The 21271-nt window shown below is 36.6% G+C and overlaps 1 long non-coding RNA gene across 1 annotated transcript in view; it reads right to left on the reverse strand.

Annotated features, from left to right (window-relative positions):
- Positions 1 to 21271, reverse strand: part of LOC309643728 — a 106299-nt gene that overhangs the window by 79949 nt on the left and 5079 nt on the right. The window lies entirely within an intron of this gene.

A 21271-nucleotide genomic window follows, 5' to 3' on the forward strand; every position in this document is an offset into this window, starting at 1 on the left:
TATTCTTAGTTTAAGAAACATTAATAGCCAAGATACGGAAAAAATGTAAGTGTTCATCAGTGGATGAATGGATAAAGAAAATGTGGTATATATATATAATGGAATATTATTCAGCCATTAAAAAAAGAAATTTTGCCGTTTGCGACAACATGGATGAACCTTGATGGCATTATGCTAAGTGAAAAGTGAAATGTCAGACAAAGACAAATACCATATGATCTCATTTACATGTGGACTCTTAAAAAAAAAAAGAGTTCATAGATAAAGAGAACAGATTGGTTGTTGCCAGAGGGCAGGGGTGGGGTGTGGGCAAAATGGGTGATGGGGGTCAAAATGTACTAACTTCTGGTTATAAAATAAATAAGTCCTGGGGATGTCATGTACAGCATGGTGACTATAGTTAATAATATTGTACTGCATATTTCAAAGTTGCTAAGAGAGTCAATCAAAAGTTCTCAACAAAAGAAAAATAACTGCGTAACTATGTGTGGTGATGGAGGTTAACTAGACTTGTGATGGTCATTTCACAACATATACAAATAGGGAATTATTATGTTGTACCCCTGAAACTGATATGTGGTATGTCAATTTTACCTCAATTTAAAAAAATTATCAAGAATGTATGTGGAATTTTATCATTTTTTGCATCTATTGAGATGATCATATGATTTTTTTTTGCTTTTAACATATTAATTTATTTAATTAACTGATTATCTAATGGTAATACAACTTTGCGTCCCTGGAGTAAATCCACCCTGGTCATGATTTATTAATTTTCCATATACTTCAGTGTTTGATTTGCTAATAGTTTATCTGGATTTTTTGCATCAGTGTTCATAAGTGAGATTGACCTCAATTATCAGTTTTGCTAACTTTAGAAAACAAGCTAAGGAGTGTTCCCTCTTTTCTGTCTTTGGAATAGTTTGTGAAAGATTGGAATTATTTGTCTCCTGAGTATCTGTTAGAACTCACCAGTGAAACTACCTGGTCTTGAGGAACTACTGAAGACTGGAGGAGACTTCTGATTGTAACCTGGATGAAAAAAAAACATTAATGGGAAAACTTGTGATATTCAAATATAGTCTGAAGATTAGTTAACACTACTGTATCAAAGTTTACTTAGCTTTGATTAGTTGTATTAAGATTATGCAAAATGTTAACAACAGGGGAAGCTGGGTGGAAGATATATGGGAATTTTGGTACTGTTTTTGGAACATTTCAGTAAGTCTAAAATTATTTCAAAATAAAAAGGTTTTTTTTTAAGTAGAGAGGGAAGAGTTTGAATGAAAAGGAAAGGCAAATGCAGACAATCATTGAAGCTGAGTCATGGGTATAGAGGAGTTTATTTTATGATTCTCTCTCCTTTTTTTGTATGATTGAAAATTATTACCAAAAAAAATTTTTTTTAAGGAAAACAATCACAACAAAAAAAATTTATCTGGTCTGGGTTTTCACTTTGTGGGACAATTTTAAACAACTGATTTATTTTCTTTAAATTTTTTTGGACTATTATTTTCTATTTCCTCTTGAAGAAGTTTTAGTAGGTTATATTTTTCTAGGAATTTATCCATTTCTCTAAATTTTCCAATCCATAGCCTTAAAGCTGTTAATAATCCTCCTTATTAATCATTTAATTATCTGCTTCAACTGTAGTTATCTCTTTTGTTCTAATATTTATCTGTAAGAGGCTTTTCAAAGAAAGAATTTTGGGCCTTGTTAATTTTCTTTTATATTTTTTTCTATTTCATTGATTTCTGCTGTTATCTTTATTATTTCCACACTTTTATTTATTTTTATTTCATTATTATTTTTCTAACTTCTTAGTTCATTGTTAACTTTTCATGTTTCCTAATAAAAGCATTTAAGGATGTAATTTCTCACTAGATCTTACTTTATCTGCGTTGAATACATCCTGCTTTATAGCACTTTTGTTGCCACGCATTCTAGTATTTTCTAATTTCTACCATAATTTCCTCTTCAGGCCACAGGTTATTTAGAAGAGGATATCTTAATTTTCCACATATGGGCTTTTTCTAGTTATCCTTTTGTTATTGATTTCTAACTTAATTGCATTATGGCCATAAACTGTGGTCTGTATGATTTCAAACTTTTGAAAATTGTTGATATTTGCTTTATAACTCAGCGTATAATCAATTTTCAAAAATGCTCCATGTTGGTTGAAAAGAATGTGAATCCTGTAGTTGTTAGGTACAGTGTCATCAATGCTTATTCAATCAGAGCCAGCTTATTAATTGTGTTGTTCTAAACTTCTATCTCCTTACTGATTTTGTCAGCTTGATCTAAGTACTTACAAGGTTAGAGAACTCTTAAATTTTCCTGGAGAACTGAACCTTTTATCCTTACAAAATGGTTGTCTTTAGAGTTTTCTGTCTTAAGGACTGTTTTGTCTGATACTAATATAGCAAGACCAACTTTCTTGTGGTTAGTGTCTGCATGGTATAATTTTTTCACACTCCTAGTCTCAATTTTTCTGAATCCTTATGTTTTAAACATGACAGATAAACAGAATATAGCGGAACACTTTAAAACAGAACATATATGTATGTATACACACACACACACACACACACACACACACCATCTGTAAATCTTTGCCTAATATGTTGGGCATTGAGTCTATTTTTGCTTATTTTAACTCCTGAAATATTTAAATTTATTTCCACCATCTTATTTTGTGCTTTTTAATGTGACTTGAGCCTTCAATATTTCTTTTTTCTCTGTTTTCATGCACTTTTGTATTGAATATTTTTCTCTTTCCCCTTTTTTCCTTTTTAATTAAGAAGTTATACACCCTTTTGGTAGTTTTTCTGGAAATTTTTACTTGGATACTTAATATCGTTACCATTCTCCCAAACAATAAAAAGGACAGAACACTTGAATTTTGATCATTCCTCTCCCAATTTACCTGCTATTCATGGCTGTGTATTTTATTTCTAGCTAGCTTTTAAAAATCTCTTAAGAGATTATTATTATTGTTGTTCTTTTTAGCCCATATTTATTTACAGTTAAACACGTATTTAGCACTTTCCTTGCTCCTCACTCCTTTGTTCATTTCTGACCTTCCATCTGTGTTCACTTTCTTCAGGAAGAAAGTGAGAGCAGCCTATAGAATTACCTTTTGAGGGTCTAATTGGTGGCAAGCTCTCAGTTTTTGTTTGCTTGTTTGAAGATGTTTGACCTTTTCCATTGCTCTTGAAAGATAATATACAAATTTAGGTTGACAGTAATCTTTTAGTACACTGGCTTCCGTGGTTGTTAGGTTTAATTGTTGTCCTGTTGAAAGTAATCTGTCTTTACTCTCTTTGGCTGCTTTTACATTTTTTCTCTTTGTTTATGGTATTCTGCATTTCTACTGGAATGTGCCTAAGTGTAAATTTCCTTTTATTTATCCTTATTGGGATTGTTGGGCTTTTTGAATCTGTGGTTTGTCATTTCTTGGAAATTCTCAGTCCTTATTCTTTCAATTATTGCTTTCACTCCTTCCTTCCTCTACTGTCTGCCTGGAACTCTGATTAGATAATTGTTATATTTCTTATAATATCTCCATGATTTATAACCACTCTTTTATGTTTCCATTTCTTTGGGTTACATTATGTAAAATTTTTCAGTTCTATATTTCTTAATCCGTTCTCTAGCTGTGGTTATTCTGGTATTAAATCCATCCATTGTGTTTTTAATTTCAAATATTACATTTTAAAGTTCTAGTAGTTCTTTTGAGTCTTTTTCAAATCTGCTGGGTCATGTTTTATGTATATTTTCAATCCCTTCTCTTATTTCTTTAAATACATGTAAAATACTCATATTATAGGCTGTGCCTGGTAATTCCAATGGCTAATGCTTTGAAGTCCGATTCTGTTGTTTGTTGTTTCTGCTGGCCCTTGTTCGTGGTCTATTATTTCCCTTTGTATTTTGTGATTTTTGACCATAAGCTCATATTTCTTTAGAACTTATTGATGGGAATTCTTTAAGGCCTGTGTTGAAGATGGGTACCCCCAGAACAGATTTGTATTTGTTACTGCTAGGTGCCTTGGAACTACACATTGAGGTTTACTTTAAACTTAATTCTTGAGTTTTTTGGACTCCCAGGTATAGTGTGGATTTGGGCTGCAAGCCTGTGTGTTGGCTGTGTTACAAATCCTCAGGGAATTTCTTGTTTTTTCTCTCCCTCTATTTAGAGTCATCCTCAAGGCAGGCAATTTTCCTTGCAATTTTCTGGGGGTGGAGGAAATGCGGTAGATTTATATGTAGTTCATCCTTACACAAAGGGGTAGTCTTTTGGGCACCCAGGTTTAAGAAGTGGTGGATGGGTCTATACTTAGACTTCTAACTTTGTGCACACCTTAACCAATGCGTTCACTCATCTGGCAAAAGCCCTCAAGGCAAAAGACTCTCTTGGTTTTTGCTTATTTCCTGGGTTCCCACTTGCATTTCATTCTTGGCCTCTAAGTGTTTCTTACTTTGCTGCGAGCATAAAATGCATTTCAAGAGATTTAAAAAATACTTTGTTAACTCTTTTTAGTTGCTTTCAATGAGAGGATTATTCCAGATATCTAGTCCAGCATATTGCCAGAAATGGAAGTCCGTCTGCCTCTGCCTGAGGGTTGAGAGTTGACCTCAAGTGTTCTTTCCTGGGTCCTCTTCTTTTCTTATTCTACATACTTAGATAATTTTATTCATTCCCGCTCTTTTGGTACTCCTTACCAATTAGTCCCTGAACTGTACCTCTGTATTAGTTTCCTATGGCTGCTGAAACAACTTTACCACAAATTTGGTGTAAATCAACACATTTATTTTCTTACAGTTCTGGAACCCAGAAGTCTGAAATAAGTTTCACTGGGATAAAATCAAGATGTCATCAGGGCTAATTTCCCCTGGAGGCTGTAGGGGAGAAGTCTTTCCTTGCTTCTTCCAGCTTCTGGGAGGCTTCCTGCATTCCTTGGATTATTACTCGTTCCTTGCACCCTCCAGCATCTTGCTTCCATCATACATCTCCCATTCCCTCTTCTGTAGTCAAATCTCCCTCTGCTTCCTTCATATAAGGACAATTGTGATTACATTTAGGGTCCACCTGGATACTCCAGGATAATCTCCCTATCTCAAGATTCCTAACTTAATCACATCTACAAAGTCACTTTTGCCATATAGGGTGACATTCACAGATTCCAGGAAGTAGAATCTAGACATCTTTGGGGACCATTATTCAGCCTACCACAACTTCTAATCCTGATCTCCAGACTCAAATTTTCAGTTTCCTTTTGAATATCTATTAGACATCCCCTAGGCACTTCAAACTCATTTTATCTAAAACTGAATTATATTCACCAGCTCAGCCAGTGACATCATCATCCTCCCAAGCATACAATTTCAAAGTCAGTATACACTGCTTCTTCTTCACTCTTTACATCCAGCTGGTCACTTAACTCCTGTCTAATCTACCTCTAAAAGGTCTCTCAAACCCAGTCCTTTTCTTTATCCCAAGTGCCACTACTTTTCAGACCTTGGTATTTACGGTAATTATGACCTAACTGAACTCCTTACTTCTGTTTTTCTCCCGCCTAAAATTACCCTGTTGCTTTGAGTTATTTTTCTAAAACTCAAATGACTATGTTGCTGTCCTATTAAAATCTCCTTAATGGTTCTACCTTTGCCTACTCATTAAAATCCAAATCATTCAAGGCCCGTTGCCATCTGGCCACAATGTGTGAGACCAGCCTCATTGTTGCCATGCCTTACCAAGTACCACTGTGTTCTAGCCACCCAAACTGTACCGTGTTTCCTGAACAAGCCATTCTGCTCCTGCCTCAGGGCCTTTATACATTCTGTTCCTTCTGTCTTGTGAAGTTATTTCAATCTAAAATGGAACTGGAAAATCTCACACATGCGCCCTCAGGAAAATGAAACTTAAGGATTGAGAGACTGATTTCCGGTAAATGCCTGATTTACAGAAACCTGAAAGTTATCCCTCAACCAATGAACATCTGCCAAGAACCTGTCCCCATCCTCAAGCTAAAGAACTTGCTACTTGGACTTTAGCTAAACTCCTTGCTCTTTTGAATTCCTTGACCATAAATAGGGCCCTAAACCCTCAAGAGACTCGCCTATAGCTTGCTACAGTTTGCATGTCCCAAATTTCAATTCCTCTACTATTCCCAAATAAACTCAATTTTTGGTGATTCAAGCTTGCCACAGTTTACCTCTTTTATTTAGGTTGACAGCCTGGAAAATCTTTCCTTATCACCAACCTAAAAAAGTCTTTCCAATCCTTCAAGAACCAGTTGAATTCTTAATTTTTCTAAGTATTGCAGGAGTCTACCACAAAGTGAGGATTAAGGCTCTGTTAACGCATTAGATATTGATTCAATTATTTAACAATACTTATTGAGAGTCAAATATGTCAAGGACACTATGGAAAACAGTGGGTGTATAAAATGGTGAACAAGGTGTAAATAGATCTTTCCTTTACAGGGCTCATAGTCTACAGATGGATATAGACCAGTAAACAGGCAGTTATGATATTATACAAGCCCTCTGGTAGCAAAAGCATAAGATGATGTAGGAATAGACAGGAGGGGAAACAAGTCCAGATGTGGAGGATCATCAAGAGATGACAACTAATCTGAAACTAAGTCATGGGTAAGAATTGATGAGGGAAAGGGGGATCAGACAGAGAAAGTGGTCCATGATGAAGATAGCATTCTATGGTCTGAATGCTTGCATCCCCCCCTTCCCCTAAATTCATGTGTTGAAATCTTAACCCCCAAAGGTGACAGTATTAGTTGGTGGGACTTTTGAAAGGTGATTAGGTCATGAGGGTTGAGACCTCATGAACAGGATTGGTGCTCTTATGAAAGAGACCCCACAGAGCTCCCTAGCCTATTCTACCATGTGAGGATACAAGGAGAAGTCTGAGACCCTCACATAACCATGCTGGAACACTGACCTTGGACTTCCAATGTCCAAAACTGTGAGCAATAAATTTCTGTTGTTTATAAGCTACCAGTCTGTGGGATTTTGTTATAGCAGCCCGCAGGAAGTAAGACACAACATGTTTGAAAACCTAGACATAAAGAAAACATAGTGTGCCCACAGAGCTGAAAAAGGGTCAGCAAGGATGGAACGTAGACAATGGGGCGGGGAATGTCAACAGATGAAGATGGTGTATGAGCAGGAGTCCAATCATACAGGGCCCTGAAGGCCGTATTCAGAACTTGGGTCTTTTTTTTTAATATATAAAAATTTATTTATTTATTTAATTTTGGCTGCATTGGGTCTTCGTTGCTGCACACGGGCTTTCTCTAGTTGCGCTAAGCAGGGGCTACTCTTCGTTGTGGTGCGCGGGCTTCTCACTGAGGTGGCTTCTCTTGTTGCGCATCATGGGCTCTAGGTGTGCGAGCTTCAGCAGTTGTGGCGCAAGGGCTCAGCAGTTGTGGCTCGCAGGCTGTAGAGCGCAGGCTCAGTAGTCGTGGCACACGGGCTTAGTTGCTCTGCAGCATGTGGGATCTTCCCGGACCAGGGCTCCGAACCCATGTCCCCTGCATTGGCAGGCGGATTCTTAACCACTGCACCACCAGGGAAGTCCAGAACTTGGGTCTTTATTCTAAGAGTAAAGGAGGGCCACTGAAGAGTTTTAAGCATGTGAGTGACATAATCTAATGAATGTTTTAAAAGATTATTCTGGTTGCAGCAAGGGTAACATATGTAAATATGGCAAAAATATCAATTAGGAGGTTGCTGCAAAAAGTCAAGTGAGAGCTCACAAATAGCTAAACTACAGCAGGGGCAGTGTGCGTGAGCACAGTCAGATGGATTTCGAAAATATACAGGACATTATGAAGAAGAGAGTCAAATATGCTGCTCGGGTGACTGGTTTGAGCTGCTGAGAGAACGATGGAGCCAGTCCCTAAGAAAGGGAGACTGAAAGAGGGTCAGCCAACGGGGGGTGAGTTCAGTTTTAGAATGTTGTGGAGCAAGGCTCTTTGTGCCCTGCTTTCTACCCTACTGGCTCATCTCTGATTTCCATGCAGCTGTGGGGAACAAGTCCCTGTACTCTGAGTTTCCTACTTATGCTTTTCTGCCACACAGCTTTCTCCAGAGCTGGGGAAATTCATTCAACCTGGCAAAGATGCAGCCTGGAAATGCCTCAAGTTACCATTTCCTGGGGGCAGTCTCCATCTGATGGGTGCTGGGAGCTGATGGACAATGTCCCAGCCTCCCTCATTCGGAGAGAAAATTCTGAGCCTCATAGACAGTGATGGTCAGTCTATGGCCATAATGATTACAGCTCAGCAATGTATCCTTTATGGACTTTTCCTCCTTCTCTGTTTTACTATTCTTGTTCCCTCACTCTTGCTTCCTGGAATTGTCTTTCCAAATAAACTTCATGCATCTAAGCCCTTGTCCTAGGCTCTATTTGAGGGAGGGAGGTCCAAACTGAGATAAATTTCTGGAGGACTTCAAAGTGAAGACCCACTTTAGACCTTCAGAAGAAGAAATTTGGGGTAGAAGCATAAAGTTGTGCTTTCTTTCCAGTAGAGGCTGAAAACAAAGAAGTAGATTAAATCATCCAGTGAGAAGAGAAAGGAGCTTATGAGGGAAACCTGAGGGACAGTAACATTTTAGGCACTGGCAGAAGAAGAGACAGGAGACTGACAAAGAGATGACCAGAGAGGTAGGAAAAGAACCAAGAGAGTTAGCAGACATGGAAGCCCAGGGAAAAGGAAGCTTCAGGAAAGAGGGAGTGATTGGTAGTGTTAAATGCTATTGAGAAGTCAACAAAAGTATAGATAAGTAGCCATTAGATTTAGCAAATAGAGTTCATTTGTGACTTGGTGAGAAAACAACTCTAAAAGCATGATGAGGCTGAAGCTAGGAAACAAAGAATTGAGTGTTTTGGGGAGAAGTGAGAATATGAACAGAGTAAATACAGGAAACTCTTTTAGGAAGTTTGGTTTTAAGGGGAGGAGAAAGATGAGAAGATATCTGGTTGAATGAAGTAGGGGTGTGTGTGTGTGTTAAGATGGGAGAGACTTGGGTCTGTTCAGACTGTTTAGTTCATGAGAAGATTGGCACAGAAAAAACGTTGAAGGTAGGGGAGAGTGAGGAACAGCGAAGATAATGAGCTTCTAAAAAGAAAGAAAAGGATGAATTCCAGGTAGGTAGTTCAATTCAGTCTGAGGGAGGGACTTGTCTTCCATTGAAATAACAACCTGGTTCCCTGCCTGTTTCAAAGATGATACAGGTGGATAATTCCAAAACATGGCTGCATATTTCTTTTGCACTAAATTGTCTTTATCTGATAAATTTTAGTTGAATTTAACCATTGGTAGTACTTGATAATAAATATATATGTCCATCAACTAGTTTACTTGATGTTACCATAATATTAAGATTATAATCCCTCAGATGTTACATGGGTATTTGCTTGACAGTCAGTGAAAAATATGTGTTCCTCAAGTAACAGAGAAAAAGGGAAGCATCATTAAACTTTAGTCTAGTGATGTGGCATTATGTGACCTCATCTGCCTTTTTTAGGGGAAGTCAGCAAGTCACTTGCTGCTTTGTGGTCTGTTCCTCGTTTATAAACTGAGACTCATATAATTGGTATTTATGATTTGATTTATTCCTGGATATTGGTCACAAATTGAGTTTCCATAAGTTAAACATTTAATATCTGTGAAGATAGTGTTCCTGAAGACACATTTTATACTCTAAAATACCAAAATCGATCATGGAAAGACAAATACATGATTTTACAATGATTTTCTAAGTTTGTAAAGAAAAAGTCAAAGTTTTAGATGCTCTTAGAGAATTCTTTTTTATCACCTGGTTGAGGCTTCTTAAAAATGCCTGTCCAAAGAAGTTCTAACTAAAGAAATTTTATTTTTCTGATAAATCTCCCTGAAGCAAGAAAATGCTTCAGTGCTCTAAAGACCTTCAAACTGTGATGAAAATTAGGGCCATCTGTCTAAAAACTACCATTGCAGATTCAGTGCGTAGAAATTTCTTTGAATGTTAAAGTTTTCCTTACTACTGTGTTCTCTTCTTTTTCTCCTCCTCCTGCACCCCCTCATCCTCTTCCCATCTCCACACCTGATTTCATCATCATTAAACACCCAGAGCACATAGTAGATGTTATCTTTAGCAGACTCTGTGGATAAATTATCTGATGCTATTCTACTGGTTCTTATGGCTTCTTCCCTGAATAGTTAATGTTTTGCCAACTATCTTCTAAAAGTGATCCACCCAACTTTTGCTTGCAATAAAAACTTCTCCCTTTGATGTCTTGGGGTAGCTCTTTATCGACATAAATGGACAACGCCTTTGCAAGAGCATTGTCTAATTCAGATGCTTATGGATTTGCTTCATGTACACCTGCATCCATCAAATCAAAAGTTGTTCTTTACTTCTGGCACCAATTCACATAAAAGCAGCTTCAGTTCTCCTGTCACTTATGATGACAGTCATAGGCAGTCGCATCGTGAGATTTGACCAATACTGGGAGAGTCATATTTACAATAATAAAGGTCATAACAGCAGGGGTCTAAAGTGAAGCAGTTGTGAGTCAGGAACCATCTGTACCCTTCTATCAGTGTTTATTGTGAGGATTAAGAGCATAAAGTGCTTCAAAAACTGCAAAACCTTATACAAGTGGGAGGAATTATTGTAATCCAAACCTGTATAATATATACAAAACCACACAAACCAAACAGCACTAATGCGTTGCTCATACAGGTCTGTGTAGCTAGAATTTGAAGCATTTCTTTTCCCTAAAAATCACAGGCTTCTTCTTGCTGAGTTTCAGAAGGATTTTGGTCACCGTAGAAAAGTAACAGCCAGTGAACAATCCACCCATGACTAGGAAAGGAGCCATTCTTTCTCCAGCCTCCTCCCTGGTCCCCTCCATCCCTGTGCATCACCCCTGGTCTTTCTCCCTGGCCTTGGGCAGGGCCCACTGTCTGCCACTCAGGAATGACATCTCTCACCTTGGAGTTTTCAGGCTTGAAAAATTCTTACGTAGATGAAAGCACAAAACACCACTGTACCATTCAGATCTGAAACAGTCTTCCACCTCAGTGACAGACTGCTAAATAAAAAAGTTTGCCCCTCCCCAAAGCTTTTAAAGGATCAGCGTTTCTTTTATTTAAGGACAAAAAGAAGAAAGAAAGACCCAACTAACTTGTTATAAACAAAGCAATTTGAAATTCTACTCACATTCTAGAAAAATGTCAGAAGATTGTTTTTCCATAGAACCCCCCCCCCCCCCATTAATGCCTCGTGTGACTTTCAGGAAGGCTTCAGGTAGTAGAATGCATGAGAAATTCACTCTGGCTTTTGCTGTCCCACATCCTCCTGTAGTGCTGAAGTACCCTATTGGCTCTGAGAAACGAAGCCTCAAAGCAATTGCCCAGCCATTTCCCCCTTAAATTTCTAAAATTAACGAAACATGGAGGTGTTGGTTACATTCATATGTATTAATTCAATAATGTTGATTAAGTCCCAACCACACCCACACATGTTGTCCCTTTCTCTTAGCTGCCCACAACTTGCTTCTAGTGTTTCTTACATCCCTAGAACAACAGCTACAATAACAACCACAGGAATTTTCGCTAGAATAAACATGATCAATAGCCCTTGTAATTCTCCATGAAAGCTAAAAAAATGAAAAATAGAAAAGAGTTACATGAAATATGTTTCCCTTGAGTCTACCATGATTCATTTCCATGCTTATTTCCAATGTTAGTTACTTGAAAGATAGTTTATAGATCTTTTAAGTCTCCTTCAAAGATTAAGCTGGGAGAAATGGACCTTTGGACCTGACCTTGGTATGATGCTTCATAGTTTACAGAACACCTCTGTGTTCATGATTTCCTTTCATCTGCACAACAATGGTTGGGTAGGTATTACTGTAGATGGAGAAACTGAATCTCAGAGAATTCAACTGTTACAGCTAGGATGCTCAAAACCAGACCATCTGACACTCTCCACTGCCCCATGTTTCCTTAGGTAGATGAATACAAAGATAACAAGACATAGGAAATGATAGTATGAGAAATCTTCAACTATAAAGAATACAGAAAAAGTTTTAAACTGAGAGGATCAGGAAAAAACACATTAAAAAGACAATCCTGGGCTTCCCTGGTGGCGCAGTGGTTGGGAATCCGCCTGCCAATGCAGGGGACACGGGTTCGAGCCCTGGTCTGGGAAGATCCCACATGTCGCGGAGCAACTAGGCCCGTGAGCCACAATTACTGAGCCTGCGCATCTGGAGCCTGTGCTCCGCAACAAGAGAGGCCACGATAGTGAGAGGCCCGCGCACCACGATGAAGAGTGGCCCCCGCTTGCCACAACTAGAGAAAGCCCTCGCACAGAAACGAAGACCCAACACAGCCATAAATAAATAAATAAATAAATAAATAAATAAATATTAAAAAAAAAAAGACAATCCTGATTTTTTTTTGTATACACACATGCAAACACACATATATCACTGTTTACAATTTTTTAAAATGATAATCTATTTTTCTTCTAACAAGCCTGGTGGTGTTAATAAATTGGAAAAATAAACAAAAACCATTTTAACTAACATGTGTTTCTATTGATTTATTTGTGGTGGTAACACTGGGGCCGCTCGTAGGCTATCTTCTCTCACATAATAATTATTATTTACTGATGGCAAAGCTCTGTGGATGTGACTAAAGTGTCAGTGACATAAAGAAAAGCCTGTTTAAATGATCTGCAAAGCAGGGCCACAGCTGTAACTTTGCCCTGGCAGAGCCTGTCAAGTAAATAGCATGATCTTTTCAAACACAGCCATATTATTTTCTTCCCAGCATTTGTAATTTGTTAAAACTCTCAGTGTGCATGCCTTTCTTCCTATTAACAATGGCAAATGGCCAACCTCTGTATTTATCTCTTGCACACACATTATTTCTATGTATATTTGATCTGGTTTCTATATTTTAAGAAGTTATATATAGATATTGAAGAATGTACCTAGCTGCAAATTTTAAACAGCATTCTGTGATCGGTATGATATAACCTATAACTCCATGACATAACACTCAAAAATGCTGAATAAAACAATTTTGTTTTAGGTGCTATCAAAGTAGCCCAAGATCAATTGCTGGATCTACTTAGAAGAAAAAAAACCACAAAACACACAAAACAACATGACACTTCAAAACTGCTGATATTTGGTTTTGTAAGACATACTACATTTGATATTTATAGGCTTAGTCTTATTGCCAGAGCCCAAGAGCATCTGTCTGGGATCCCAGCCATTGTCTACCAACTTACTTGTACCTTGGTAGATATATGAATATCCAACAGCTTTCTAATTTAGAAATGATGGGTGGATTTTCAGCGACTTTGATTTTATTCATAACTTAAAGATTAGATACTAAAGCAGGAGCCACCTAACATCACTGCCAACAAAATTAATCTTTAATATAAATCCCTTAAGGGATGACTTTCCTCTCTGCACAATTATACAATCTCAGGATTTGATGAAATCTTGAAGGTTATGGAAGCCAACCACTCTTTGCAAACAATGTGGTACATTGATTCAGAGTTGAGGCTCTGGAAACAAACTGCCTGGGCAGTTCATACTTACCTTCTATGTGATACCAGGCAGGCCTTTAGATTCCCTCTGCTTCTGTTGCATTTGTTAAATGGGAATACGATAGAACGTCCCTCACTGGGTTGCCATGATTAAATGAGATAGTGCATGGCGAGGCACATGCACACATTGGGTGCTCAAGAAATGTGAGCTTTTTCGTTCTTACAGCATTCCTGCCACATGGTCACTCAGCCTTTGGTTGAAAACCTCTAGTGACAAAGCACTTTTCACCTCCTAAGGCATCCTTCTAAGAATTTTGAATCACTAACTCTTAAAAGTTCTGCCAGAGCTTATGTCTCTCTTCCTCTTGCCTCTTGATGATCCTGACTACACTTCCTTGGGCCTTTCAGGAAAAAAAAAAAAATCACTATTACACATAACAATTTTTTCTTTAAGTAGCTAATTTGGCTCTTTTTTTTTCCCTCCTGTGAGTCTTTTCCCCATGTAAAATATTTTCAAATCTTTTCCTCATATGCCATGTTTTCAAAGTCCCCGCCTTGTCACCACTATGATTATTTCCCTACAAATCTGTTTTGGTTTATGTCCACACAGTAGTCTTAAAATGTGATACACACAGCTAATGAAATAGTCCAGGTGAGGACTAAGAAGTTAAAAGCATATGAAATTCTGATTCTGAATAATGACAATTTTGTTTCTACTTTTCCAATCCTTACACCTTTTGTTTCTTTCTTTCTTCGTCTCCTTTTTTCTTTTTCTTGCCTGGTTTAGTTTAAATAAAATGTGGGGAGTGGAAGGGGCAGTAGTAGGTATCACTGTCTCCTTGATTTTAAAAGGAAGCCTCACTATGTCAAGCAAATTTTGTCAGAACTTGTACTAAGGTTTTGGAAATTGAGGTGCGGTTAAAAGAAGCAAGGAGGTTTCTAAGTTTTAATAGAGGTTAATGCCTGTGATGTCTGTATCAGACAGTCTGAAAGAAAAACAAACTATTGAAGCTGTACTTTTTATACCTTGTTTTCTGTGAAAATTATTTGCCTTACCTTGAGAATGAGGAAGTGTTTTTGATTACACAGATTCCCCAACAACTGTTAAAATATTAGCCAATAAAACAATCTCAACCACATTTAAATCAAACATACTCTGAAGTTTTGGCAGTGTTATAGGACTATAGCTTTCCTGATTCTGGACCTTAAGCTTTTACTAATGAAGTCCAAGATCCCAAGAGATTTTTGGCAGCCAAAGCACCCTGATGCTGGCAACCTCAAAGCGCCCCCAACCAGAGGTTATGTAATTGGTATTCTGAACCCAAGAGCTGGTCTTCACTCTATTCATATTAAATATTATATGATAGAAGGCATAGGTAAACAGTTATATAATATGAGGATCTCTTTCTGAGTAGGATATGAAAGGCAAGAACAATTAAAAACAATTAAACGGGAACTTCCCTGGTGGTGCAGTGGTTAAGAATCCACCTGCCAGTGCAGGGGATATGGGTTCAATCCCTGGCCAAGGAAGATCCCACATGTCGCAGAGCAACTAAGCCCATGTGCCACAACTACTGAAGCCCGCGCGCCCTAGAGCCTGCGCACTGCAACTACTGAGCCCACGTGCCACAACTACTGAGCCCGCGTGTTGCAACTACTGAAGCCTGTGCACCTCGAGCCCGTGCTCCAGAACAAGAGAAGCCCGCGCACCACAACGAAGAGTGGCCCCCACTCGCCTCAAGTAGAGAAAAGCCTGCGCACAGCAACAAAGACTCAATGCAGCCAAAAATTAAAAAATTAAAAATTAAAAAAAATTAAATAATTATAGATTTAACTTCTTAAAGGTGAAAATCTTTTTGTCAAAAAGTAAACTTCAATAAGCAAAAGAAAAATGACAAACTTGGAAGAAATATTTGCAATATCTATTTCAAGAAAGGATTAATGTGCATAATATATAAATGCCCTTAAGAAACGTTAAGATATACACTCTAGTTAAAAAATGAACGAAAGACGTGAACATAGATGCTCCAAAACAAGAAACGCAAATAGTCAATATATTCATGAAACAATGTTCAGCTTCACTAGTATTCAAAGAAAAGCACAATAAAGCAAGACTCTAATTTGTGCTTTAAAAATGGCAGGAATTTTGAAAGTCATAATATTCAATGGTGAAGCAACAGAGAAATGAGCCAAGATTCTCATACATTGCTAGGAGTTTATCAGAAAGAAATAACTGCAACATTTTTCTAAAAATAATGCCATAGGAATATCATGGTAATCTTAAAGACAAAAAGGGGGCAACATACTCTAATTGTGTAAATAATAGTACAGTCATGCAATTGAGAAAATATTATTTAAGATTTGAAAACCATTTGATTTTGAAGCAAAAGAAAAAAGTTTAGAAAACAGTATTACAGCATTTTTTGAGAGGAGATTGATTAAATAAATTATGGTATATTAAAATAATATTGCAAAATAATATTTAATGATTTGGAAATGTTTATGATTTCAGTGTTAAAATGTTTAGAAAATCGTATTAAATTGTTATCTTAATTATATTTTTCACAAAAAAAGACTGTAAAAAAAGAGAATAATTTTCTCAATATTTGGCAATTGACATATATTATTATTTTATTTATTTATTTATTTTTTGGAGCAGAGAAAGGTTTATTGCAAGGCGATGCAAGGAGACGAGGTGGCTCATGCCCTAAAAAGCCTCGAGCTCCCAAGTATTATTTTTGAAATAAAAAAATTTTAATATTATCTTTTTGGACTTAGCCATTGTTCCAGTTTGTAGGATCCTGCTAAACAATGTGTTTTTCCTCAGTAAATTTGATAAGCATGTCCTCAACAAAAGGGGTGATAAAAATGTTGACTAGAACAAGGTCAAGGGAAGAACTTTATAGTAAAAACAAAAGCAAAAGCAAAAATAAAAACTAGATCAAAAAACAACCTCCCTCCAGACTGAAGCAATTTTTTAATTAGTGTCCTTTGGGTATGATCACTTAATAAGTTTCTAATTCACTGATTTACACTCAACATTTAGTGAAAATTTCTCAATCTTGTCTTAAGACATGGTATTACCTATCTTAATGAAGTACTTTGCTGAAGCTCAGATACACATTCAGCCGCATTTCCCTAGTATATTAGTCTCTTGATTGCAATGAAGACAGACTCATTTAGGTCACCTTAAGAAATTAAGGTTTTTAAATGTAAAACGGATGGCTAGTGGGAAGCTGCTGCATAGCACAGGTAGATCAACTCGATGCTTTGTGACAACGTAGAGGGGTGGGATAGGGAGCGTGGGAGGGAGGCTCAAGAGGGAGGGGATATAGGGATATATGTGTACATATAGCTGATTCACTTTGTTGTACAGCAGAAACTAACACAACACTGTAAAGCAATTATACTCCAATAAAGGTGTAAAAAAAGTAAAAATAAAAAATGAGTAATCCAAAAAAAAAAGAAATAAACAAATTAGGGTTTTTGTAAGATTACACATCCAGTACCTAAAACTAAATAAATCCCAAGAATCAAGGCAGTTCTGGAGAAAATATGCTCTTTCTATTCTCTCTTTTATGACCTACATGGTGCCTCCCTCAAGTACTGGCTTCTGTTTCAAGATCTGCTTTGCTCTTCTTTTGAAATTGACTAACAAGTTTCTTCTACATTGTCCCACTCCAAGTCATGGAGAGAGCTAATCTGATTAGCTACCACTGTGCAAAGAGTAGCCCAACTCTGCTTCTCCGAGCAGGAGGCTATGGGTAAGTCATTTTCATCTAGAAGTTAAACACTGTTATGGTAGGCACTGTGACTGATGTGTCGGATACTACTAATTTGCTAATTCTGGCAAAGAAGAAAATGAGGTTAGAGTGACATGGTATGCTCATAATAAACATACTCTGTCTAATAATCATAAATTTTACTTTTATATATATTCATAGACCAAAACATGGGGAGAAAAAAAAAAGATAGAGAAAATGGGAAGAAGCAATATTTGAATAAATAACACCCAATAATTTTCTAAAATTCCAAAATATATCAGCCACAAGAAGAGCTATAAACCTTGAGATATGAATTTTTAAAAATTAGAAATTCATATCTAAACACATCATAGTCAAACACTGAAAACCAAAGACAAAGTAAAATCTTCAAAGTAGCCAGAGAAAAAGATACAATATCTACAAAAGAACAAGAATAAGACTAATGGTTGCCTTATCATCAGAAATAATGGAAAAAGTGGCAATGGTATGTCTGTCATCTTTAAAGATTCTGCCAACCTACAATTTTACACCCAGTGAAATACCCTTCAAAAATGAAAGCAAAATAAAGACATTCCAGACCAACAAAATCTGAAAGGATTTATTGCTAGAAAACTGATATTGAAAGAAAGAGGGAATATAATCCCAGAGAGAAGCATAGACGTGCAAGAAGGAATAAAGAGCAATAGAGTAAAAGCCTGGGTAAATCTAAATGAATATTAACATAAAACAATAATAATAACATATTGTGGGGTTTCAACTGTATGTATAATTAAAATATGTGACAACATTAAGGCAAAAGGCAGGATAGAGGCAAGTAGAGTGTTCTAAAGTCCTTACATTGTCTGGGAGGTGGTAAAGTATTCATTTGTGTTAGATTCAAGGCTGCATTTTTCTCTAGGGTAACCACAAAAGAAGTAATAAAGAATGCATACCTAACAAGCTAGTAGAGGGAGCTATAACATAATTTAAAATAAATCCAAAGAAAGCAAGAAAGGAGATAAAAGGGAACACAGAAAAAGTGAGAGAAATAGAAAATTATATGGTAAAGCAAAAGCATTTCTAGAGCTACAAAAGACATTTCATAATGATAAAAAGATCAACTCACAAGGAAGGCATAACAATTCTAAATTTCTAAGCTCCTAATAACGTAGTTTCAAAATATCATAAAGAATATTAACAGAACTAAAAGGAGAAATGGACAAATTCGCAATCAGAATGAAGGTTTTTAACATACCTTCCTCAGTGACTGATAGAGCAAACAGACAAAAAAATCAAAATATAGAAGATTTAACTAACATTTAACAAACAAGACCTAACTGACCTACATAGAACACTTTCATTAGTCAGGGGTCTCTAGAGAAACAGAACTAATAGAAAGAAAGAAAGATAGATAGATAGATAGATAGATAGATAGAGTTTACCCTTGAACAATGCAGGCTTGAAGTTCATGGGTCCACTTACAGGTGGATTGCTTTCAGTAGTAAATATTACAGTGTCACACCATCCGTGGTTGGTTAAATCTGAGGATGCAGAATGAGGGATTCTGAGGAACTGCATACAAGAAAGGCAAACTGTAAGTTATATATGGATTTTTGACTTCGTGGGGAGCCGGTGCCCCTAACCCCCGTGTTGTTCAAGGGCCAACTTGTGTGCGTGTATATACATATATATGTATGTATGTTTGTATTTTTTTTTAATAGGAATTGGCTCACTCAGAGTTATGGAGGTAGAGAAGTCCCACAGTCTGCTATCTGTAAGCTGCAGAATCAGGAAATCCAGTGGTACAATTCAGTCTCAGCCTGAAGGCTTGAAAACCAGGAGCTCTGATGTCTGAGGACAAAAAGATGGATGTTCCAGCCCAAGAACAGAGAGAGTGAATTCACCCTTCCTTCCCCTTTTTGTTCCATTCAGGCCCCAGTGGATTGGTGAGGGGGGTTTCTTCTCTCAGCCTACTGAATCAAATGCTAATCTCTTCCAGGAACACCTTCACAGACATACCTAGAATTAATGTGTTACCAGCTATCTGGGTATCACCTAAGTGATGTGCAGTCAGGCTGACACATAAACTAACCATCCAAACATTGCATCCAACAACTGAAGGAAACATTGTCTTGTCAAGTGTACCTAGACATTTATTAAAATTGACCATATGCTGGGCAATAAAGCAAGTCTCAACAAATATTATAGGATTAGAATAATATTAAATTATTTGACTATGATGGAATAAAGCCAGAAATCAATTATAAAAAGATAACTAGAAGTTCCCTAGTGTTCAGAAATAAAAACAATGTACTTCTAAATATCCAATGGGTCAAAGAAGAGATCTCAATGGAAATTAGAACATATTTTCAACAAAATGGTAAGAAAAATACTACATATCAAAATTTGTAGAGTTTAGTAAAAGCCAAACTTAAAGGAAATTTTATAACTTCTAGTGTACATATTAAAAATAAGAAAACCTGAAAACCAATGATCTACATATCTATCTAAAAAATCATATTCAAAGAAAGTGAAAGCCACAGAAAGTAGAGGGAAATGATAAAGATTAGAAAAGAAATTAAGAAACAGAAGACAAATATGGAGAAAACCAAATGCCAAATATTGGTTCTTTGAAAAGACTAAAACAATTGCAAACCCCTGTCAACACTGATCAAGAAAAAAACAAAGAAGGTACAAATAACCAATACCAAGAAGAAAAGGAGAGACATCAGTATAGATCCTGTCAGCATTAAGAATACACAGCTCACACCTGTCAGAATAGCTATTATCAAAAAGACAAGAAATAACAGGTGTTGGTAAGGATGTGGAGAAAAGGGAACACTTGTGCACTGCTGGTGGGAATGTAAATTGGTGCAGCCACTATGGAAACCAGTATGGAGGTTCCTCAAAATATTAAAAATAGAACTATCATCTGATCCAGCAATTCCACTTCTATGTATTTATCCAAGAAAATATAAACACTAATTCAAAAAGATATATGCATCCCCATGTTTATTGCAGCATTATTTACAATAGCCAAGATGTGGAAACAACCTAAGTGTCCACTGATGGATGAATGAATAAGAAGATGTGATATATACACACACTGGAATATTACTCAGACATAAAAAAATAATGAAATCTTGCCATTTGTGAAAACAGGGATGGACCTTGACAGCATTATGCTAAGTGAAATAAGTCAGACAGAAAAAGATAAATAAATATGACCTTATTTATATATGGAATTTAAGAAATCAAGCAAACATAAAAAACAAGCTTATGGATATAAAGAACAGATTGGTGGTTACCTGAGGCAAGGGGTGGGGGAAGGGTGAAAAGGGGGAAGGGAATCAAAAGGTACAAATTTTCAGTTATAAAATGAATAAGTCATGGGGATATAATGTACAGCATGGTGACTATAGTTAGTGATACTGTATTGGATTTTTGAAAGCTGCTAAAAGAGTAAATCTTAAAAGTTCTCATCACAAGAAAATAATTTTGTAACTATGTGTGGTGATGGATGTTAACTGGACTTATTGTGGCGATCATTTTGCAATATACGCCAATATTAAATATATGAAACTATTATAATGTTGCATGCCAATTACAACTCAATTTTTAAAAAGGATATAATAATAAGATGAAATTATAAACAACTGCATGCCAATGAAATGGACAGATTGCTAGAAATATACAACTTAACGGAGTGGACAAAAAGGAAATAGCAAATATAAGTAGTTCTATCTATTAAAAAATTAAATTCATGGTGGGAAAGGGATGGAGTGGGAATTTGGGGTTAGCAGATACAAACTATTATATTATAGAATGTATAAACAACAAGGACCTGCTGTAGAGCACAGGGAATTATATTCAATATTCTATGATAAACCATAATGGAAAAGAATACAAAGAATGTATATATGTATATATGTGTATGTATATGTATG

The sequence above is a fragment of the Balaenoptera physalus genome (genome assembly GCF_965194825.1).
Source record: "Balaenoptera physalus genome assembly, chromosome: 15".
NCBI lineage: Eukaryota > Metazoa > Chordata > Mammalia > Artiodactyla > Balaenopteridae > Balaenoptera > Balaenoptera physalus.